Here is a 26,177-nt window from a genome sequence, read left to right as displayed (position 1 = left end):
TTCATGAAGATATGACATATTTTCTTTGAAATAGACCAGTGGAAGCCAGCACAATGAGTTTCTGAGTCAGACACACCAGGGTTGAAGGTTTGGCTCTGTGATGCTGGGAAAACAATTAACCTCTTTGAGTCTCTGTAAAGGGGAAGGCAACTGCACTATCTACCTCCTGAGAAGTCACAGTCATCAATGAGAGGGGCACAGCTTTTAAGAGACCATGTCCTTGGTGCTCATCTCACACGTTTTCTCAGGGCTGTCCCTTCTTTGGGAGAGAAGGAGTACTGGGAATTGAACCCAGCAGCCCTTAACCAATGAATCATGGCCCCAGGTCTGTTTATTTATTTATTTATTTTGAGACAAGGTCTTGCTAAGTTGCTGAAGTTGGTCTCAAACTTGCAATCCTCCTGATTCAGCCTCCTATATTGCTGGGATTATAGCTACCACCCTGGCTTAACCAGGATCATAGGTATCAGAAAAAGGTCATGTGAAAAAGTAGGTATTTAGATATTATATTCAAAATAAGGAAATCTGAAAAAAGTATGGGTTTAATTAACAGTATTGATTCAGAAGCTATGAAAAATGGACCATAATAATATAACTAAGAGGTGAAACTAGATGTGGGATATGTGGGAACTCCTTGTAAAATTACTGCACCTTTTCTATCAATCTAATACTACTTTAAAATCAGAATGTTATGTGTTGGTCAGCTTTTCATCACTGTGACAAATATCTGAGAAGATCAACTTCAAAGAGAAGAAAGGGTTTATTTTGGTTTCAGTCCATGATTGTTTCTTTGGGCCTGTAGCTGCCTAGTACATCATGGTAGGAGTACATGGTGGAGGAGGTGGATCATCTCCTGGAGGCCAGGAAGTGAAAGAGAGGGGAATGGTCTAGGGCCCAATATCCTCTTTAAGGACACACCCCCAGTGACCTAACTTTCTTCCACTAGGTCTCCCTTCCAATGGCATCATGGGCTAAGGACCAAGCCTTTAACACATGGGCCTTCGGGAAACACTTCCAAACTATAATAGTTAAAAATAGTTAACAGATAAAAATATCAATATCAAAACTCTGAAGATCCTGTTTCACCTCAGGTAGTGCTTAAAACAGTGCACAGAGAAAGGATACATTATAAAAGCTGTTTTTATACACATCTTTCAAAGCTGTCTGTAGGGAAGGCAAGTGACTATCCATTGGGGGGTGTTGCAGTGAATGGATGGGAAGTTGTACTTGATAAAAATTTTATGTATTTTATGACCATATTCTTATCCTTGTCCATCTGCCCTTCCTTGTCCTTTTCTACCTTTTTCCTTTTGCATTTGGAAAGGATTTCAGAAACCATTGAGGTCTTTTCTGGTGCCAGTCTACCAGGCCTCTGCTTTTACATGCACATTTGTCTCTAAGAACCCTGCTTATTCAGCATAATAAATGATTTTTTTATTGTTCTTTTTGACACTAATTCTAGATCCTCATCTTGGGTCCTCATCTCTTTCCCTGTGTTGATAATCTGTTCAGACATGTTTCTCCATCTCTGACATCACAGCCCACAGATGTGTTCTTGCTTTCCAGCAAGAAGGCAACAAAAGCTATGGCTGGACCCACTGCCCACATGATCCCACACACCTGCTAGGCAACCAGAAACAGAAAAGCCTTTGTGATGGATCTCTGCCCTGGCCCTGGGGCTGACATCCAATTTCAGTAATCGTTTTCATAATATACTTATAACTAGGGCCATGGCCTTTCATGTCCTTCTACATTCGCACAAATAGATGGTAGAAATGAAACAGAATACAACTTGAAAAATGCATCTTGACTCACAAAATAAACTGCCCTAAACCATAATGTGTCACATACACTATGATCAAATTGACTTAATCCTACTCCCAAATAATCCTAAATAATCTTCTCTAACTCCTCCCTTGTGAGATGTCATCATGGTTGTGCTCTGCCCTGCTCAATATGTATTATAAACCCAGATTTGGAATTGCCCCACCCTTGCTGCATGGCCATCATGGACAGAACCAGGTGCAGCCCATCAAGCTGGCCAGGGTCACCATGGTTCTGGGGAGGATACAAAGACAATGTATGTAGGTGTGTGTGGAATTTCTGAACAACACAAGCTGCTCCTCGTCTGAAACAAGAAAGGCCCTGTGCTGAAGGGAGATGTGCTCACCCTACTGGAGTCAGAATAAGAAATTCGAGGCTGTGTTGAATTTGCTGAGTCCTGGATGTCAGGGTGGACAATTTGACCAGTATGAATGACCTGTGACTATTAAATGACCTGCATTTGTATCATGTATAAAAATAAAAATAAATTAAAACCCAGCTTTGGGTAATCAATAGATTCTTCTGGTGAGCTTTCATTGGGGAGTTTAATAATTCTTTTCCCTTTATGCCCATTTTCTTCTTGCTTTCTCACCATTCCCTGCCTCTTGCTTTAAGAATCCATTTAAATATCACGAATCTTCCCTTATTCCTTCCTCACCTCCATCCTCAACATGTTAGTACCCCATCCTCTTCTCCTGGAACACTTGAGCCAGGCTCCCTTTAACTCTCCTCTTATTATAGTTTCATTCTTTTATTTACGTCTGCTCACTCCCTTCATATTTCCTTAAAAACATAATCACTCATTCTTAAGGATTTTTATATGTCCAGTGTTCACGTTGGTCCTGGGCACAGAGTAGGCACTATATATGTGGCACTATATATGTGTTACTTGAGCTCAGGTTATTATTCATTAACAAAATAGCAAGTAGAGCCTTAAGGGATGCATGTGATTAATTATTCTTTCTCAGCCATCATATGTATGTAGGAACCTCATGTAGAACCAATATCCATGATGGCTATTCCTATGTTGTGAGAGGAGTCTATGTGACTAAGTACTGGGTGGCCAAGGTCACAAGTGGTAATAGGATTATAGGGACCTACGTGAGGGGCATGGCTAATACTGCTGGCAATTCTAACTTGCAAAGAGGAAAATCAATCCCATTAAGCATTTTCATTTTTAAAGAAATATTTTAGTTATTAAAATAATACATGAATTTAGCTTCTTGCAAATAAAGTCCTTTTGGCATACTGACTCCATCCAGATTCCATCACTACTTTTCCAAAGGTCTACATTGTTTTCACTTTACTGTGCAACATTCAAAATGATTTCTAAACATTTACATATGTAGGAAAAATATATGCTATTTTGTATATATATACTGAATGTAAATTTAGTTATCAGTAAGTATCCTTAGACCTTCATCATTATGAAGTTTTGCATTTGAGAGACCAATAACAAAGGTTATATCAAAGATGTTAGTTAACTTTGCTCTGTCACTTAACCTGAACATGTGTATATTTTACATGTAGTATTAAATACTTATTATAAATATATATTATGTTAACCCAATCTCTTCAAAGATTATGAATGATTCTTAATATATCTCAGAGGAGTGTTGAAAGATTAAATAGATAATTTGCAAAACTATTTTCTTTAGAAAGCAAAAGCTAAAAATAAAGCAGTAAGCTTTAAGTGGTCAAAACCACATCAATTTACAAAAGCCAAAATATTGTCACCTTATATTCAAAAGGCCTATATGCAGTAGTCCCCCTTTATTTGTAATTCTGCTTCATGTTTCAGTTTCTGTTTCAGTTACATGGTCTGAAATTATTAAATAGAAAATTATAGAAAGTAAATAATTCATCACTTTTGAATTGCTCATAATTCTAGGTAGTGTGGTGAAATCTCCTGCTGTCCTGGAGTGTGAACAGTCTTTTTGTCTATCATATCTACACTCTTCACGCTACCTACCCATTAGTCACTCAGTAGCCATTATTGTTATTGGTCAACTGTCATGGGCATTGTGGTGCCGGTGCTCAAATAGCAGTTATTCTACTTAATAATAGTTCCAGAGCAAAGGGAAGTGATGCTGGCAATATCAGCCAAAGAGAAACCATAAAGTATCTCATTTACGTGAACATGTGAAAGTAACTGAAAGTCTTTTGACAAAGAGACCACATCCACAGTATAGTATACATATGGTTTGATACCTTACATGATTTCAGTTATCCACGGGGCATCTTAGATAAAGGGAAGCTACCGTATAGTAAAAGTTCTAATTCAACACCAGAGAAATCATAAATATGGATATCACTTATTTCTCAATTACCTACATAAAATTCTAGTTAGCCCATGTAAATGGGTCATCATCTTTTATAGAATTTTTTTTTTATTTTTATAAGAGGAAAATCACATTCATGTGCAATAATTTGCTCTTAGTGCCAAGCTGAAGTTTTTCCAACCAAACACCTAGAATGCACTATTAAAATATATGATGAAAAATATCAAGGAATGATGAACTGATTCATTCACAGTTCGAAAATAGTAAGTTTTTGTGGTTGCAGACTGTATTTGCTAATAAATTGTGTTTTAAAAGCTACAATGGGCTTTTTAGAAATGTAACTAATATGCACATTAATAAGCATTCCAGGAAATCAGTAGCTCAATATAGAAAAGTAATAGAAATAAAACATATAGTCAACATAACACTTTATTTATATAGTTCCCACCTTATGTATGAAGGCACCCTCTGTCATAGACGTGACTGGTATAGGCAATGCACTTGTATACCCAGTAACAGTTAATGACTTGCCCACTTAACCATCCTAACAAAGGCTCATTGTAACCCTTCTTTGTGGTCATCATCCTGTGATCTTTTTAAATGCAGTGATGCATTGGTGACATACCTTAAAGATGGTCATTTTTATCATGGGGGAAATAGGGCTAGAGGAGGCTAGTGAAATTAAGTTTTCTGTCTGAATGTTTTAGTCAGGATTCTTCAAAAAAAAACCCAAAGCCAATAGGGTGTGTGTGTGTGTGTGTGTGTGTGTGTGTGTGTGTGTATACACATACATGGGGGAGAGAAAGGGAGTTATTTTATTTTTCTAATATTTCTTCTAGTCTTTTAGTGGATTTTTTAAAATTATATGCAGTGCTGAAAATCAAACCCAGTACTCCACACATGCCAAGCAAGCATTCTACCATTGAGCTACAACCCCAGCCCTAGATAGTTATTTTAAATAATTGGCTCAAGCAATTACAGAGACTGACAAATACAAAATCTGCTGTTCAAACCCAAAAGTAATCAAGCTGAAGACCCAGAAAAGAGCCAACATTGCAGTTCAAGTGTAAGGGCCATCTGCTGCCAGAATTCCTCAGGGGAGGTTAATTTTTGTTCTAGTCAGACCTTCAACTCATTGAGTGAGGCCCATCCATGTCATGGAGGGGAATCTGCTTTACTCAAAGTTCACCAGTTAAAATGTTAACTGTATCAAAAAAACTTCCTCAAAGGTATACCTGGAATAATTTTGGCCAAATAGCTAGGTACCATGACCCAGGCAAATTGACACCTAAAATCAACTATCATAGAGAACTATGGCAGAAGAGGCTCTGGAGCTTCCTAGAAGAAAAGAAGAGCATCTGCTGATGCTGAGAACCAGCAGCCCTCTGAAGGTGATCCTAAATCCATGAAAGCAGATTAGTTCCTGCTTTCACTATGCAAACTGCTCTTTCTGAGAGACTCTTCCATATCCTGTATCTTCTTTTTTTATAATCACAACTCATCAGATAAATCATAAAATAGCTTCCACGGATTATCTCACGTAACCTTTATTGAAACCTTGCCAAGCACATTTTATTTTCTCCATTTATTCAAGGAAGAGAGAGAGAGAGAGAGAGAGAGAGAGAGAGAGAGAGAGAGAGAGAGAGAGAGAGAGAAAGCAGCTTGCCCAAGTCCATGTAGCTAGTTAGTAGCAGAAGTAGTATGAAATCCAAGTTTCGGACTTCAAATTTCATGCTTTCACTCCCTAGAGCAACAACCCTACTGCTTCTTATTGCTTAATTTCTATGTTCATTACCATGGAGAGTTGCCTGTGCAACATCCATTTTCACCTTCCCCCTCAGTAGCAACAGAATCACCCTTTAATTTAGGTTGCAGTGCGCCCATCTGGAAGACTACAATTTTCGAGTCAAGTGAATGAGTCTGGTCAGTGATATAAACAGAAGTTGTTGGATGGTCCCATGTGCCCTTTGACCCTCATTTCTGCTTCCTGTCGGCAATATGGACATGATGGCTTGATCATATAAATGAGCAGCCTGATCTTAAGTGTAGTCATGGGACAGCCTGGAAGAAAACAGACATAGGCCTACTTAGTTTTTATTTAATAACCTTTTTATTTGGAAATAATTTTAGATTTACAGAAAAGTTGCCAGGTCAAAACAGAGAGTTCCCAAACCTTGAAAGCATATATTAATTGAAAATATCAGTCACAGAAGTTCGCATATGTGTGTTAGTCAACTTTTCATTACTGTGACAAAATACCTGAGATATTCAACTTAAAAGGAGGCACTGTCATTGATATATATATATATATATATATATATATATATATATATATATATATATATATATATATATTTTTTTTTTTTTTTTTTTTTTTTTTTTTTTAAAGGAGGGAAGGTTATTTTATTTTGTGGTTTCAGAGATTGTAGTTTATGATTGATTGGCCCTGTTGCCTTTGTGCCTATGGCAAGGCAGTACCTCATGGTGGGAGCACATGGAGAACGAGCTGCTCACCTCGTTGCTGGGAAGCAAAGGAGCAAGATAAAACAATTGCATGGCTCCAAGTCCATTGAGTTCTCCTAAAAAAATCATTTACTATTCCCCTAAAACTCCCTATTCTGCCTTCCCTTATTGAAAAAGTGTGGATATGTTTTTGAATTATGTTGGGCTCATGGGTACTCACAGTTCTGTGATTTCTTGCCACTTTTGCACATTAGAACTTTTGTATGCCTTTTATTATTGGGGGGAGGGCGTGATGAGGTTCCAATATCCCCATTCAAGAGCACATCCCCAATGATCTAATTTCCATTTTTCTAGCTAAGAATAGATGCAAAAAAAATTCCTTTTGCTAATGTTCCTGAGATTACCTCAAACTCCAGGTTTAAATATGCGTGTGTGTTGCTAGGGAGTGAACCCCCGGCCTTGCATATGCTAAGCAAATATTCTACCACCCTACCCTAAATACTTATATTTTTGTTTCTTATAGTTTGTGATTATATGAGAATGAATTTGACAAACAAAATATTGAAATCAACTTTTTCTTTTTTAATTTTTTTTTTGGTGTGTATGTGGTACTTGACATAGAACCCATGTGAAGTAAGGACTCTATCACTGAGCTACATCCCCAGTCCTTCTTTTAAAATTCTTTTTTTGTCTCTAAATGTTTATGAGACTCATTTTTTCATATTTTATAGTCTACAAAATTTTTTTAAATACACCTTTTCAAATACAAAAGACATTTTTTGTCTACAGGTATATAGCCTTATGTTTATAGAAGTATCAAGGGAAAAATTGCATTAGTGTTGTTGGGGTGAGTGAATTTTGTCATGGATAAACAATTTTTGTTCTGCACAGATTATAATATCTAAATCTCAACAAATTGCATGTATTCTTTGAGAACCACTCTTTAATAGCACCAAAGAAACTGGATTGATGCCAATTGATACTATAAATTGTCACAGTAAGAACAGGAGTCATCACAGAGGTGATCTGCTGGTGTGGGGACCCTATTGATTAAAGGGTACATATTAGTTAAGATGCATTTGGATACTAGTAAAAAAAAATCAAATGACAAGCACTTTTAAAGATAACTTATTTTTATCACACAACAAAAGTTTAGAAGGCTCTGAGTTGGCTTTTAGGCAATTTCTTGTGCTTTATTTACCCTTATTGTCACATCGTATCTGCATACAATCACATTAAAAACAGAAATGTGGGGTGGGGAGAAACTTGTCTTTCTTTTCTTCTTTACCAGAATTTCCAGGAAGATTTCCCCTTACATTTCCCCAGAAATAGGGTCACAAGGGAGACAGCTGGAAATGGAAGTAGGTGGCATTTTCTGCCTCTATTGTGGAATATACATAGCGCAGCCAGCAAGGAAGGGGGAACACTAGATGGGGGCATGACCTTGGGAAGCCATCTAGTGGTGTCTGTCACAGGGGCTTTATAGCTAAGGCCACTGCATGTGCCTGGCACATTTCCTATGTCCAATGAGCCCAAATATGAAGAGCACAAATACCACATGGGATTCGAGGAAGAGGAGAGGATAGAAAGCACATGGCTGGTATAGAATGGCAGTCTGATGAATCCATAGCCTGCAAGAGTTGGAAAAGTTGTCAGCTATCTCTAATCCACAGAGCTATTCAAGTCAGCAGGACAAAAGTGCAAAGTTAATCAGCTGAATGTTGAATACTAAATACTACTGAGAGTTCCCTCAACAATTGTCAGGAGATCTTTCTCACACTCTGAAACCTCATGCGTTGTGAAAGTGGTTTTGGGTGGTTAGGATTTTCCCCCTTAATGGTTTGACTGGAAGTTTACTTCATATTTGTTTGTTCATAATTGTTATTCAAGAGTTCTCCTGCATTGTCCTAGGATCAGGGTTATTAGGTAGTTAGGAATTCATCAGAAACCAATGGGCAACTTGGCTTATTGAAGATAATATGAGCTCTCATTTGCATATTTATGAGGACACCACTCCCTCCTCCTTTGGAATCCGCACCATGATGCCATGCCAGATTTTGTTTTCATTCATTAGAATTTCACTTTCCCACCAGACTCTCAAGAGCTGTTCTCAGTATTTCCCTTAGAACAAAAGTTAATACATAGCAAAACAAGAGGGGGGGATTGGCTAGTCATTGTATATTGTAAAGTGTAGACAAACATCTTTTGTTGTTGTTTTAAATAAAAACACGATAATGTACATCTTAACCAAATTTAAAGGGTGGGCATTTGAATATTTTTAATTAGAAGGGCTAGTGCATAGTGCCACATTTAGTCAAAACTAGAGTACCCATTTTGGGCTTAAATCATAAATGTGGGCATTATTGCCTTTTACAATACACCATTGATAAAACACCAACTTTAAAGCCAATTAAAGGTTGGCAATCTTCCTGCCATTGGCAAAGCAACACTTGTTAACAGTTCCCCTTGTGACACGTTTCAGCATAATCACTGATTTCTGGAAACCTTATTTAGCACTTACGGATATTTTGAAATCTCTAATGAATTTCTTTTTATAGACATTTTTACGTTTTACTCTAATTTTTTAAAGGTGTTCAGGTAGTTTAATTTTATACACTCAGATGGTGCATGTACCCAGATATTTATATGTGAAAGACAAAATGTTAGAGTATGTAGAACTATACTCTATAAATAATAAATAGTTTGCTCATAATACTCAGGTTTTAATGGCTCCATTTCTGAAATCTAATTGCACCCAAACTCATTCAGAAAAATCTCACATTTGAATCTGAATATGCAGATACTGTTCTGTTTAATAAATTACAAGTTCTTGTAATTTTAAAACTGGTTAGGAAAAAAACACTGGCTAGAAAATGAGTAAAATTCCTAGCAGTTATTGACTGCAAATAAAAATGTTTTGGAGGCTAGTAAAAGTCTCTTTTTTCCCATATCATATGGAAATAATTTGATAAACTTGGCAAAGATATAATATAAAAATGTGCTTAAAATATTCAAGTTGTTTGGTCTTCGGTTACTAATACCAGAGAACTAGTTTCTACAATTAAAAAACAGCTTGATTATATGCTATGCAAAAATGTTAATGCAGGAATGAAAAATAGCTAATTCTCACTTTTGTATTTTAGCATGCTTCAATCATTAATTGAAGATGAGACTCAATATTTGAAATTAGATAAATTAAATCAAGATTGTAGAAGGTACCCAGATATGCAATGATAGACAAAGATAATATTGTGCAATATGATACAGTGTATTCAGATAGTGGTAGTAGATTGATTCCTGTAGATGTGATATTCAAAAAATGAACAACCTTTCAAGAAGCTGCTGACAACGTTTTTGCTTTAAATAATTCAGACACATATAAATCAGCAGCACTGTACTTGATCAGAGAATCAGAAGTCACATAATTTAACATATCTTCATCTTTTAGCCATGGATTTTTTTTTTTTGATCCCACACAGTGTTTATGTTGGGACCATAAATATTTAATTGCCCCCTTTAAAATTTTTGAGATGGGGGTCTTACTATGTTGCCCAGGCTGGCACCAAAATGAGTACTGTGACTACGGGTCCATGTGCCTCTGTGTCCACTTCTCCCATTTTCAAAAACAATTGCATTGTTATTATCATTATGAGTTTACTAAGTACATGTTGTTTAGTTAATTTAATAAACAACAACAACAACAAAAAATCTCCCTAGGAGAATTGTTAGTTGTTTAAGGATAAATTTGTAAATATTTAGAGTAAGACACAATTGAAAAGTTTGAAAATGATGTTGACAATGGTGAAAAATCAGAAACAATCCACATAAATAAAAATTAAGGTTTACTCAAATTATATCTTTAGGTTGGTGTGGCAGAGATGGTTAGCTGCCTAACCATACCTATTCATATTTATTTCTTAGCAACATCCTATTTCATTCAAGATAGCAATGCATTCAGAAAAAAAAAAAATTCCATCTGTCCATCACAAGTATATGAGTTCTGTCTAAGTTCTGGCTAATGAGATGGGAGCAGAGCTGGGCTTCTTCCAGGGAGCTGGATGGAAGACCCTTTTGCTTTTCTCCTTTCCTCTGATGTTGAACTCCAGCAATCAAAAACTTGGACCCTGAAGTGACCTTTAGGATGGAAGCCTCATGTGGAGGATGAAGGAGCTAAAAGTTTAAAGGAGTCCCAAGTCTTTGAAGACTTGGTGGAACATGCCAGTTTCATGGGCATGCAAACTATGCTGTGGCAGGGCTCAGAAGGGCCCCACAGGTAGGTTAATCCTCTATCATTGCTATCTTAAAATTCTTAGTAATGTTATTTTCAAAGCAGTGTTTTGCAAGTGAAATCTGATAACACAATAGAGTGTGTGTGTGTCAGAAGAGGGATTCCCATGGGCTGGGGCGTAGCTCAGTGGTAGAATGCTCGCTTCACACGTGCAAGACCCTGGGTTCAATCCTCAGCACCACATAAAAATAAATACATAAAATAAAAGGTACTGTGTCCATCTGCAATAAAAAAAATATTTAAAAAAAAAAAGAAGAGGGATTCCCTGCAATCAGTTTGTTTACTTTCCTTATTTCACCATTTGTATGTAGCCCATGATCTCTGAATTCTGGGGGCCCCACAATGAGCAGGAGTTCAGCAAGACTCAAAGTGAGCATAAAGAGAATGTGCTACGTTTATTATAGATGAATGGAGGTGGTGAAAGCCCTGAGAAGCCATGATTGCCATTTGAAACCATAACTTGCTATGCAGGAAGAAGGCAATGATTTTCTAGAAACACAAACACTTAAGGATTTCTGCACTAACATTTCTTACTTATGTTACTTCTCTATAGTAATCAACTACTTACCCTGAAAATGGTGGCGTGTTAGAAAAAGGAATGGTAGACAACCCACAGTTCCTTTTAATTTTAGTCCTTCCTTATTCATCAGTAAACCATAGGTAGAAGGTGTTGGCAGAAAGTGGATCAAGAAATAAAATAAACACGGTTGGTTTCATTTTGTGCAATGTTTTCTTGTTCTGAGAAGAATAAAGAACAAATGCATGTACTTGCTATAAAATATGAATTAGGTGATTTTAGAAATTCCATGTGCACATTAACTGCTCTTATATTTGCATTTGAAACTGGTTTTGCTCTATGTAAAGATGAAGGGTAAAATTCATGCTGATAATTTAGGGTTTTGTTGTTGTTGCCGTTGTTGCTTAGAACATTAAATAGAAGATTAAAGCACCATGACAAATCAAGAGAAGATCTGAAAAGAAAATAAGAATCTACATATTTTTAGTTCTTTTCTTTGCTATAGTGGGGATTCAACCCAGGGCCTCATGCATGCAAGGCAAGTGCTTTACCACTGAGCTGTACTCCCAGTTCTTTTAGATACTTTTAGTAGGATTTTTTTTCTACTTTTGAACAAGGTGCCTCCTCACATTTTCAGTTTGCACTGGATGCCATAATTATATAGCCAGATTATATAGATTTCAAGGAGCTACCACGCCATCCATGAAGTGCCTGATTTTGTGTATAAATCAGTTATTTTGTTTTACCTGATTCTAATTCTGATATATGTAGCTCAGTATTACCACTAAATAGCTGCTAAAGAAAGATATTTGGGTATGTGGAAAACTTCCGTTAGGTTAAAAAGTGCATTATGAATACTTTTTTTAAAAAATACACAAATATAGCTCTGCTGGTAGAGTGCCTGCCTCCCATGCACAAGGCTCTGGGTTCAATCCCCAGCACCATGAAAATAAAATAAAATATACAAATACATAGACATCAAGAAACAAATGTACCAAAAATTCATATTGTTTATCTTCAAGGATTGGAATTACCTGAGTTATTTATATAATTGTTTGTTTGTTTTTGGTGCTGGGGATTGAACCAGGGCCTCATACTTGCTAAGTACACACTTACAGTGAACTACACTCCCAGCTCTTATTTTGTGCGTGTATGTGTGATTTTCTATATTTTTCAGTCTTCTTGAACTGAATATTTTTCACTTTTATAGGTAGATAACATTTAGAAAATTTATAAATTAATAACAAACCAATATGAAATTTACACTTTTTACAAAAGACTTCTTCAACAACAACTATATTCTTACTTATATTTATTTATTTATTTTTGGTGGTAGAGATAGAATCCAGAGCCTTGTGCACACTAGACAAGTGCTCTACCACTGAGCTATATAGTCTCAGCCCCTGAAATTTATTATTAAATCTAGAAACTATGTAAAACTCAGTCTCAGGTAATTTTTTTTTTAATCTGGTGCCATGGATTGAACCCAGGGGTGCTTAACCACTGAGCAACATCCCATACTTTTTATGTTTCATTTTGAGACAGAGTCTCACTAAGTTGCTGAGTCTGGCTTTGAATGTACAATCCTCCTGCCTCAGCATCCCGAGCCTCTCAGTCTCAGATAATTTTTTAAAAATAGTTTCCTTTATTCAGGGTTTTTCAAATTATAAAAATTATACAGGCTGGTTGTAACAACTCAAACAAAAATTATATAAAGAAAAAAAAACAAATTTTATCTTTTTACCCCTGTCATTTAAAGTAAAAATGTTAAAAGATGAACAGGTATCTTTTCACAAATTATAATAATATAATAATTAAGCCTGTATAATTTGCTCATCTCTCTCTCTCTCTCTCACACACACACACACACACACACACTCACACACACACACACACAGAGATTGGGGGTTTGATATTCTATTTTCACTTAACATATCCTGGAACTTCTATACAGGGCAAAATACATAAATCATCATTTTTTCTTATTTCTCTGGGCATACACAGAGACACATATCATTTCACATTATATTTTACCTATTTCATTTTAGAACGTCAGTCAGGTGCGTAAACTTTCTCCCAGGCCATCCGTGTACTTCCTTGTAAAATCACTTTCAGTAAGAATTCCCAGTTCTTGATATCTAATCAGTTTTTTCATCCTCACCAGCACTCAGGTCATATCTGATCACCCTGATCTGTCTTTAAAAGACTCCTGTGACGTCAATTTACTGAGAATCTTCCTTAGCACGGATGCATTCTCTTAGTAATTTTCCATCTTCTGACCCCCCACCTTGCTGCTAGGCTATAAATTCTCACTTGTCTGTAAAGTCTCTGGAGTTGAATCTAATCTCTCTGTCCCAGTGCAAAATATCTAGGACACTGTCCCTATATCTATCTTGTCAGTCTCAAAAGTCTTTCATACCGTGCTTTACTGGGTATTATAGAATAATCTTGTCTTTAACACTTTAAAATAGTCACTCATTAAGCATTCTGTTATGCTTTGGAGGACAGAGGGTGATTTGTGTGAGTGAGATGTTGAGCCTGGGTGAACTCATTCCATTCTGATCAGAGTACATCAAGGTGATGCTTTGAATTTGTATTTCCAAAGAAGATATAGCCCCCACTGATGTTTTCTCCTTTCTTCCACTTCCTTATACCATATTTCTTCTTGTATCATACTAAAGGGTCTCTCATTCCACTGGTTTGCAATTTCCTTTTCCTCAAATCATCCTCTTTCCCTCAAGGGAAACTTAATTTGGTGCCTTGGAGAAGTAAGCCAGTGTACAATTTAATGTTTACCAGTTGAAAATCTGAAGGTTGGGGAAGCAGGAAGTCTTCCATATTATAGTACCTGCTGAGGAATTATGGGAACCTTTGGGAGCCTTTATTAGGCTGCAAAAGTTACAAAGTAGAGCTGTAGGTGTAGTTCAGTGGTAGAGCATGTGCTTAGCATGCATGCAATCTCGGTTCAATTCTCAGCACACACCCCCAAAAAAAGTTACCAAGTAAACCACATTGATATTATAAATTATGGTCATTTCTACATGATGTTGAAAACATATTTGTAAGGCATTTATCTCAGAATAGAATCAGTCTGGGGCTTTTGGTAGGCAAAATTTCAATGAATTTGTCAATGACCCCAATGTCTTTATTAGAAAGAGACAGTTGATGAGAAGGTTTCTGTCCATTCTCCAAAACATGTGTGTGAGTTAAATTGCAGTTAAATATTTCATACATTATGAGATAATGAAGTTACTCTATCAGCAAATTTTGTTTTTGTTTTATCACCTTAAGTAAATGTTATATGAGTCATTAAGTCGTTTCTTTTCAGTAACAAGTCCGCCATTGTGTCATCTATTTACAATGCATAATAACTGAATTTCACATATCTATGGCTTTATTGTCATTACCTTTTACTCACTGTGTATTAACTGTGCTCTGAAATGTCTGCTGATGAGACTAGAAAACATTCCTACCCCGCAGAGAACATGTAATTATCCTTTAGGGATTCTTAAAAAAAAATTGATAGAGTTTTTTTTCCTGAATGAATCAACAGAACATCTTTATAGGAAATAATTGCAAAGTATAAATTAAACTGCCATAACATTGAAAATATCATGGAAACTAGAAGATAGGAGAAACACCTCAAGGCCTATACATTTTCCAACGCTTGATGTTTGTACCGGTAGGTAAAGTTGGGGCCAACTGATTATTTTAAAGACTTTGCAGGTCAAAAATGAAAATTAAACACAAAAATCTAAATGAAAAAGTGTATATCAATAAATTACTATTTCTCCTCAAATCAAGGGCATCCCAGTCTAGATGTAATAATTAAAGAGAGCCTTGTCCTTAGGGCCTGGCCAGGAGTGAGCTTGTGTAATAGCAAGTTTGTCCCCAGCATATGCACAGCTCCAACAGCTCCCTTTGCCCTTAGTAGTCACCTCTTCTTCTCCCTCCCTCCAGCTCTCAGGGGTCTCCCTGTCCTTGGCTAAATTTTGCTCTCAGCTGGCAGTTAATTAATGGGTAAGAGTGTACTGTTTGTGGAGAAAATTGTACAGCTAAGTATTTACAACGTCTTTATATGTTTCAACATTTTTCAGTTATTAGAAACAGGGAGGAAAATTCTGGTAGTAGAAAAACCAGTTGGCTCTGGGTCAGTAAACCTGTCTAGCAATTTAATATAATCGAACCTTAATAATTAATTTTGTATTGTATTATGTTAAATGACCCTAAGGTATCTAAGCAGCAGAGGTAGAAAAGGGAATGTAAAACTTGGCAATACTTTTGCTATTTTTTTTTTTTTTTTTTAGAGTGGAAACGGTCAGGGTATCTGCCAGAGATTGGAAATATGACTATTTTCTTCTTCTTTGATATTTAGTAGAAGGGGGAAAACCACCACCAAGAGACCTGTAATCAGAAAATTTTGTTCCTGTGGGGGTTCAAATATAGGCTTAATAGGCTTAAATATTGGGAAAATAGAGTTTAAGCTCCAGTCACTTCCTACCTACAGCATAAACAAACTGGCTAAAAGGTGGTAGACTGGAAGCTTCAGTATGTCCTCCTGCCAAACTTGGTATTTAATGGAGAGAAACCCACATTTGATTAGACTCAAGAGTAAAAAATTAAGTAAACATAAGAAAAATGTTAACTTAGTTAAGTATGCAGGGAGTGATGTTCTTTTATATCCTTCTCTTTTCGTAGTTAATTATAGCTGTAAGTTTTAGTTATATTTTCTTAATAAAGAGTTTAAATTGCTTAAGGTGGTTTCCTGACTGTTTAGACCAAAGGTCTTCGAAATTCTTCACATATGTAAACCCACAAGAATTGTGAAAAACATGGAGTTCTTTGGACATTTTATATGTACACCTAAACATATCTTAAGTTTAAATTATGGCAAAGAATGTATTTCACAGTATATTAGCATTTTAATCCATATTATTTGCATAAAATAACAGTGCTATAAGTTTAGCTTACTCAGTTTACAGAACAATTTTCATTCTATAAATACATTACTGGACCCTGGCGCTTTGGTGCACACCTGTAATCCCAATGACTTGGGAGGCTCTCAAGGAATTCTCTTGGAGAATCCCAAGTTCAAGGCCAGCCTCAGCAACTTAGTGAGACCCTGTCCCAAAATTAAAAATTAAAAAAAGGGGGGGAAGCTAGCTTTGTGGAAATGTGCCCCGGGTTCAATCCCCAGTGCCAATAAAGAAATAACTAAAACTGGAGAAAAACCAGCCTACATTGTCCAACCTATCAGCTAAATTGGACTTATTGCCCGTCATTTTAAATATTCAACAAATGGGATGAAATCCTTGTGAATCCCAATTCCCCAAGAGAGAGAGACAGAAGAGAGGTAGAGAGAAGGGAGGGAGATTTGCCAAGAATTTGTCTGGATAAAGGAAGGTTTTAGTTTTTATTCAGGCTTTCTTTGCTTTGTTTTGGGGGAAGTAACAGGAAGAAGTCCTGAGGGCAGGGGCAGTACATTTTTAACTATCTCCTTGTAAGTTGTTCCTGAAATTTTTATGTCTCAGAGCAATGAACCAAGGTAAGATCCAGATTGGGCGAGAGACAGGCCTGTCTTCTGTGAGACCAACAAGGAGGATTGTGACAAGGGAGGTATTGGCAGGCCTGGGGAGGGGGAATCAGGGATGTGGGAGTTGAGAATCTGGACACTGGTTGCATTAAAACCATACATTCCCATGTGTGTTTGGAAAGTCTTCATGTACCATGAGAATATGAGTACTCAGTTTGAAGTCTGTTTTTCTAAATCCGTTTTAGAAGAGAAGTGCCTGTGTTATTAAGATACAAGATACAAGATAGCCTTCCAGTGGTGAGGCCTGCAAACAGCAGCAGACATTCCTGAAACTGGGGGCCTAAAGGGAACCATTGTGCTAATGCTTCTCACTGGGAAGCAACTCACATTCCAAGGCCTAATTCTTTCCTGTAAGTTGATCCATATATGTTGAACTTTTTAGAAACCAAAAAGCTTATCAGACACAAAAATATAAACCTAGAATAGTGGAGTAAGTGGCAGTGAGATTGTTCTGCATATTTTTGGCTCTACTTAAGCAGTGTAAAACAGTCTCTGATTTAATGTTTCCACTGAAGTATTTAAATTATAATGATCACATTAAGTGCATGTTTAAAGCAATACCACATGTCAGAGGGTTTAAAAGCATGCCAAAATTGTTGCCCTGCTTTGAGACCACAATTGTATGAAAATTCAGGAGCCATAATAGATAAGCTAATACAGGTTGAGCATCTCTTTTCTGAAATCTTTGGAATCAGAAATGTTTCAAATTTTAATTTTTTTCATATTTGGGAATATTTGCATATATACGAGATAGCTTGTGGATAGAACTTAAGATTGAACATGAAATTCATTTGTTTCATATACACTTTGTGCACATAATCTGAAGGTAACATATACACACAATTTTTTAAAAAAAATTTGTGCATGAAACAAAGTTTCATGGCATGGAATATTCTACTTGTGGCATCATGTCAAATTCAAAAAGTTTGAAGTTATAGAGCTTTTGGATTTCAGACTTTTAAATTGGGAATTCTCCACTTGTCCTTTCAAAGGGATGCTGCAAAAGACATTTTTCATCATTATTTTGTATTAAATATGTTTTCATTTTACTATTCTTTCCCACAAAACAAATGGGTTCCCGTTTTCTCTAGGAATTGTAAAACGTCCACCATATAGAAGGGTCAAATCTCTACCAGTAGTGACCATTTGTTACTTTTGTTCTTTCCACATTTCTGTCTCTCATCTTCAGGTGATATTTCACAACTCCCTTTGGCATATATCTCTTCCCACTCCACGGGTTCCAGCCTGCCATTCATACTCCTCCTATCATACAAAATGGCATGCGGATCATGTCTGATCCTTGTAAATATCCCATCCTCCTGACCATACATTGGTGCAGTGGTGGGCATGTGACCCAAACTGAGCCAGTTAGACCCCTGATCTGGGATATTTGTATGGATTGAGAGCACTTTAATGCCATTGCCAAAACATAAAAATGCTGAGTTTTGTCAGATTTTTTTTATAGAAGATGATTAATAATGGAGTTTTCCCAATGGGGTCAAGTGGAGAGCAGAGCCTAGCCAACCATGCAGATAGATGGGATGGTGAAAGATAGAAGAGTGTAAATAAGTAGGAACACATAAATTATAGGAAGGGCTTGAGTTGTCTCAGGTCCTAGACTAATATTCAGGGAAAGGTTTACCTGTACTACTGAGAGACAGGAAAACTCCCAGTGGTTTATGGATGATAGAGTCTAAAATTCAGATGTCAAAAAGTAAAAGTTGTCACAATAGATGCAACAGGAAGGATCTGTTTATATAACTTTTAAACATGCAGCATGCCCATGGGCTTTTTAAATTGATGGCATTTTGCCGCAGTCTGGCTGGGCACAAATCACGAGCCACTGAAGCAGGAACAAACTTTATTTTTAAAACGCAGGAAAACACTTCACACACCTCCCGGGGAAATCCTCCCGAACGCGCCACGAGGCTTGTCCAGGAACCCCCAGCCGGAACTATATCTCCCGGAAATCCCTCCTCCTGCACTTCCCCAACCAATGGGAACTCTCGGGGAATCCCCGGAAATCCCCACGAGAACTCCAAAATAGTGCGAGAACTCAAAAGTTGCGGCAGAGGCGGACAGGCAGAGGCGCCTGTCAATCAATACTCAGCCGTGGCTCTCAGCAGCATTTCCTGCACTGAAAGGAACTGTGTATAAAGGAGGAATGGGAAAGCTAGGTTTTTAGAGGACATGTAAATGGGTTCACTATAAAGCTTTGCATGACTGGGGACAAAAAGAAGGGGTTGGTGGTGGTGGTGGAGGGGTACTGAGGCAGCTGCAATACCCATGCTTCAATAGTGCCACCATGTGGCTGTGACACCAGCAACAGCCTATCCCTAATCCAATGTGCCACTTTAGTTGACTGAACCGAAATTCTGGTTTTCTCTTCTGGAGGTGATAATAGGTGGAGCTGACCACCCTGTTCCTAAAGTGTGTGCATTTCTTAGAAAGAGATGGAGAATGATTGGAAAAGAGTTACAGAGAAGAAAGATGATTGTGGTAACAGAGATGTATTATTTGGATAACAAAAACAGGTGAATTTTCCTTTTGTCCCCAGGTTGGAGAAATGGAGTTCATAAGTGATGGCATACTGGAGTTGACTTGTACCAGTTGGTGAGAGCTGATTGGGAATTTTGAGGAATTTTGCAAGCTGGTTGTTAAACAAAGCCATCATGAAAAATAAAATACACATGTCAGATTTAATGACAATAGATTTATTGGGAAAAGACTTAGAAATTGGGATGCAACTCCATCTGTCAAATCATAGTTCAATTGCAACCATGTGTTGGCTACAGAAACAAAAGTTTGGCAAAAGCAACCAACATTGTGTAAGAATCCATTGGCTATGTGGATGTTATAAAAAATATTTTATATTTTATTTGCAAATTGTATGAAACACATATTTTACATCATAAAATTTCTAATAAACTTACATACATATAAACACATACATGTGAATATATATATATGCATATTTTTCCCTAAAGAGTTTATCATTAAAAACATTGACTAGCACACTACTATTTCTAGGTTATATGTTTATAATAATAATAATAATAATAATAACAATAACAACAGAATATGAATAATGCATCATTTTATTTCACTCACACTCACTTCCAGACCACTGTGACAAAGAGGTCAGGCTGTTTTCAGGGCCCAATAGGAACTCCTATTCAGTTGTTTCCTTAAATTCCTCTGTGAAAAATCAAGTGAACTCCTATGAGATCTCTGGAGATGCTTAAAAACCATCCTAAAGTGCCTAATAGTTCTGGAGAGTGACATTTTATTCCCATTATAAATGTTCAACCTTATGTTTTGTTTAAGAGATTAAATATCACCATGAGCTGTTTTTTTTTTTTTTTTTTTTTTTAATGTAAAGAGCAGGTAGGTGGATTCTTCTGCATAGTGACAACCAACATAATCTTTTGAGACTCAAAAAATAAGGATTAAGAAAGACGTTTCCACTTTGAATGGCAAGCTGAATATAGGTATTGAATACAGGTATTGGATCGAAGTGCCATTAGAATAACAGTAAAGGGACAGAAGTCAGAAAAGAAAGAAAATCACAAAAAAATGAAGAGAACTGAATAAGAATCACCAACAAATTAGGTTTTTTTTTTTTTTTTTTTTTGTGTGTGTGTGTGTGTGTGTTTAATTGAAGAAAAGGTGAAGATATGTGAAGACTCATACTCCTTTTCTTAGGAAGTTACTTGATATATATAAGAAAAAAAGCAGATGGTATGACATCCAAAAGGAAATGATCTTGAATACAGAAAACAGAACTAACCAAGGATTCAATGAAAAGGAATCCTAGGGGCTGAGATTGTGGCTCAGTGGTAGAGCACTCACCTAGCACATGTGAGGCCCTGGGTTTGATCCTCAGCACCACATAAAAATAAATAAATAAATAAATAAAAATTTTGTGTCCAACTACAACTAAAAAATAAATATTAAAATTTTTTTTTTAAAAAAGAAAAGGAATCCTAAATGTCTGCTAGTGCTGCTCGAAAAAAGAGTCTTTCCAAATTGGAACAAGAATCCAGTGGAGACCAAAAGGAATATATTCAGTAAAAAAGGAATTCCATGGTATTGATGGAATAAATAAAGTGTTGGATGGTATTTGGATATGGTAAGGTAAACATGTTCTGTCTCAGGAAAAAATTAAAAAGCAATTAGAATCTCTAGAAAAACAAACAAACAAAAAGCTGAAATAAAGTTGTATTCCAAGTCTTACTCAGTCTAAAATACAGAATAGTTTTCAGCAGTTATACTGTACTTAAAGTATAAGGAAACACAGTAACACACAAGGTAGAGTACTTGACTCTCAGGTCAGAAACATTCTCCTTCATGTAGTACAGGGATCCTCCATTGCATCAATAGTGAAAACAAATGTTGCTATAAGCAGACTTCTTGGCTCTATGTTGAAAAATTCTTCTATGGCCTCAGTAATAGATATGTTATTAATTATGATCCAACTTTTGGAATCAATTTGCAGATAAAACAGTAAAAACTTAATTATGGCCATAAAATAGAATATAAATCACTTTTGAGACTATAAAAGAAAGATAAACTGATAGAAATTGGTAGGTGAAAGTTTAAGAAGCCAGTGGTGGCACATTGTTGTAATCCCAGCTACTCTGCAGGCTGAGGCAGGAGGATCACAAGTTCAAGGCCAGCCTCATTAATTTAATGAGACTTTGTTTCAAAATTAAAAAGTGACAAAAAAAATGCCTGGGGATGAGCTCAGTAGGTTCAATCCAATCACAGAAAAAAGAAAAAGTTGACAATGAGACATTAAAGGAAGTATAGGGATACTATTAGCTTATTTTCAGGGGAATCCAGAAGTACTGTCTTGAGTTAAGAAACAAGAAACCACCTAAAAATAAAATTAAAAAAATTAAAAAAGCAACAAGAAACCATTTAAACATTACAAAGTTTAAACAATGATAAAATAATCAAATGTCTGAAAAGGAAAAACAAGAAGAGATGTAGAGTGTAGATATAAGTTGAGTGAGTTAAATCCTTATCTCTTAGAATAAGAGATCAACCAATAAATCAAGAAGTGGTTATATCAATATATTAGCTAAGTTTATAGAAGTCTATACTAAAAATAAAAGCAAAATGGCTAAAAGTTGTAGCTTCTTGGGTGTAGAGAACTATTGTCCATTATCATAATTACTTTTCTTTTTGTGGTGCTGGGGATAAAACTCAGGTCCTTGCACATGCTTTGGCAAACACACTGCCTCTCAGCTACAATTCTGCAACATGAGAAAATTGGACTGAGGTTGTAGTTCATTGGTTAAAATACTTGTTGCATTAGTGAAGCCCTGGGTTTGAGCACCAGCACCAGGGAAAAATAAAAAAGAAAAAAAAAAGGAAAAGAGAAAAAGAAAAAGTTTCATTTAAATAAAATAGTGAGAAAAGATAATATGCCATACATGAGCTCTGAAGTCAGTTTGTGCATGTTTAATTTCAGCCCAACCATTTACTATTTAGGTGACCTTGAGAATGTTACTTTATTCCTTATCATTTTATATAAAGTGCTTAGCAAAGTGTTCAGCATATGGCAAATGTCCATATTGTCATCTACTAGACAACAACCAAATCTTCTATTAATCTGTGGGGGGAGTATGGGAGACTTTCTATTGTCTAAATACTTCCTTGAGCATATATTGGTAGAACCTCTTTAGAAGAATTCTATTTATTAAACTGGAGGTTGTACTTAGGGTTGCTCTATCACTGAGGTGCATTTGCAGTCCTTTTACATTTTTAATTTTGAGTCACAGTCTTCCTAAACTGCTGAGGCTGTCCTCCAATTTGCAATCTTCTTGTCACATCTTTCTAAATTGCTGGGATTACAAGTATGCTGTCCCCACGCCCAGTTTTAGAAGGGATTTTCCTGACAGCTATTAAAATGCAAAACACATTTTTTGAAGCAACTATTTATTCCATTTCTAGGAATTTATCCTCAGATTTATATTCACATTTTTGTTCAATGATATAAATTTGAAGATGTTAATTGCATCGCTATTTATAGTGGCAACAAATTAGAAAATTAGAAATTGTTTAAATGAATTGTGGTATAACCATACAATAGAAAACCACAGTCTTTAAAAAAAAATAAGGTAGATCTATATGTACTGATCTGAGATCATTTCCAAGATACATAAGGTACGATAAGCAAGATGCAAAACAATGTGTATATTGTGCTTCTATTTGAGGAAAAATGAGGACGCAGACACACACACACACACACACACGCATGAAACTTATTCTGGGTTGACTCTGGAGAGGTAAATGATGTCTAAAATGAGGAAGACATTTACTTTGTCTTTACGTACTGTTCAAATTTTTTTATTTGTTCTTTTTAGATGTACATGACAGTGGAGTGTATTTTGGCATATTATACATATATGGAGTATAACATTCTAACTGGATTCCATTCTTGTGGTTGTACATGATGTGGAATTTCACTGATTCTGTTACTGTTTGAATTTTACCATATAGTCACACACAATTTTTTTTTATGATAATATAAATGTGAAATAAAATTACAACTCACCATTTCCGTTCGGATGCTTTTGCCAGAAAGTCCCAGAAAACTAGGCTCCATAGCCTTTTAATTGCCTCATTACTAGGAATTCATTGGCCTACATCATGGAAGTCCAGAGCAGGACAGCTTCAGATTCAGCCTGGTCCAGATTGCCAGGACTGTAATTTCCTTCTTCATTGGATTGGTTCTTATTTTGACTTTTCTCATGACCAAATGCCATGCCAGTCTGACAGGGACCATGAAACCCACTCCAAACTTCCTCAATGCTGATATAAAGGCTTTCCACGATTGCTTCCACAAAATTATCCTTGTTCATAAGATTATTATCAAAGAAAAAGAAATTAGTTTCTCTTCTATGGCAATAGAGTAAGCCTGAAATAATGATTGTAATACATCCTTTGAAAATATATAATTTATAGGAGATCTCACATTTGATATAGACTATGCCATCTGTTAGATTATCCTATTACTTAGAATACAACCATTGGGAGAATGGAAGTACATTCTTTGAGAATGTCAGGTTTGAAGACAATATAGAGTAATTATCATCAAAATGAGTATATAATAAAGGGATTCATTGGGTTTAACTTTCTTTCACTAATGATTGCCTAGCCAAAGATGATATTCCTGGAGGACTGCATAATGCAAAGAAAGTTGAAAGTGTCATGGGCGCCATATACAAGACAATTATTGTTAGCTGCCGCATCCGGCCAAAAGAGCCGAGTCCGGCGAGGGACGGCGAGGTTAAAAGACACAGGACACCAAGGTTCTTCATCCAGGAGAGAGCGATTTTATTTTTCCCCCCTTTATATATCCTCCCATACTCTGGGTTAAGCATACGCACACATACACACATTCTTTACTGCAGGAAGCGGTTTCAGACAGCTTTAAGCAAACTAGGTCTGGTTTTGCAGGTTGCTCATGCAAGGCTCAGCTGTGCCAGCTAATCAGTAGGTACAATCTGTCCCAAGTGCTCTATGAGGGCAGATAGACAGGAAGCCCACAAGGCTGATTCAGACTTCGGTGGAAGCCCACAAGGCTAATTCAGACTTCGGTGGTTTTCTCGCCTTTACATGCGAAACAAGGGACAGGGAACTTATTCTTTTCCCTGTTTAGGGCCAGGGGCTTCACCACAAGTCCCCCTTTTTTGTTTTTCGCAAAGTGGAGGCGGAATCAAGTGGCCCCTGTCTTAGGTCGTCTACTGCCCTCATGTCACTTTCCCGTCTCTGGGGAGGCCCTGATCCCCTGTCTTAGATTGTGACATGAGCGTAGAAGTTGCCCGTCTCTGGGTACCACAAGATAAACACACCGAAGGAGCCGTTTTATGGGAACAGATTACATTTTCAAATGAGCAAGCCAGACCTGTGGAGAATCACCCTGTTCTAGAGCTGCAAGAGCTTGTACAATCATTGCCTTTTCTTGCGTATGGCGGGCCCTAAGGCGACAGAGAAGCCACAAACAAAGTACAATACCAAAGCAACACATTGTCCCAAAAATGCCCACTCCCACCCATTCCTTAAAAAAGGAAAAGGCAGAGGACAGCCAACTGGTGAGTTGACCCAAAGTCACTGGTTCGACACGTGTGCTATTCAAAACAGCAATCTGAGTCAGTTGAGACTGGATCAAGTTTTCTGTTTCCAAGGACCAGGTTCCGGACAGGTATTCTCCGATGATGCGAGAAGCATTTCTGGAATCATTAAATCTGACAGAGGTTATACATAAATGTGCACGTTGATCAATACAACCCAAATGAACCAGATCAGACAATTCCTCAACTTGAGCCTGAAGCAGATCTATCCTTTGATTAGCAGCCAAAATCCCAGATAAAATGTGTTGATTGATTTTACTTTGAGACTCAAGTACAGTGGATGTTTGTTGAATAACTTGATTAATGGTGGCAGCAGTTTGTACTTGGCTGGCCATGGCAACTCCGGCTGTAACAGCCGCAGCTGCGGAAACTGCAACAGCGGTAACTATAGCCGCTGTAATTCCAAAATCTCTACGCTGTCTTAGCAGCTTGACAAGAGGAAAATGGTCAGAATCGGCAGTAACAGGAATCGGCACAAAGGTTGGAATTTTCATCACTACTGCTACGGACCAAGAGGCATTCCAACATTCGGCCAGGTAACAGGTGACATTAGAACAGTCTAAAAAATCTTTGGTGGAGTCATTAGCCAGCAGAAACAGGAAAGGGGACTGGAGGCAAACTGGGGCAGGAGGCAGAGAGGAATTAGTAAATAAGGAGTTATAAGAACGAGGTGTGAAGCGCCGGCCATTGTGAGTCTCAGCGACGGACCCAGAAACATTATGAAGCCAGTCCCGGGTTCCCAGAAATTGCGCCACTGCAGAAATATCCGCCGTGGCCCCCCGTTCATTTGCCACCAGCCACTGAAACCAAGGCCAGCCATCTCCAACCGAAGAATTACCACTAGAGGAGTTAAGAACAAACCTCTTTAAAGAGGGAGAAAGGGAGAATCCATCAGCGATCTGAAGTTTGTCCCAAGACAAGCCCTGACCGGATGTAAAGATTGGAGCGAATTCTTTATTAGGAGTGCATAGGGGAGAGGCTCGGAAACGGGTAGCATTAGGGGTCTTATTCTTTGGTGTCATGGGTACTACCACCTCCGAAGTTGTCATTAGGGTAGTAATATTTA

The sequence above is a fragment of the Marmota flaviventris genome, chromosome 1 (genome assembly GCF_047511675.1).
Source record: "Marmota flaviventris isolate mMarFla1 chromosome 1, mMarFla1.hap1, whole genome shotgun sequence".
Lineage (NCBI taxonomy): Eukaryota > Metazoa > Chordata > Mammalia > Rodentia > Sciuridae > Marmota > Marmota flaviventris.
The sequence above is the reverse complement of the archived record's forward strand: the minus strand, read 5'-3'. Positions refer to the sequence as shown.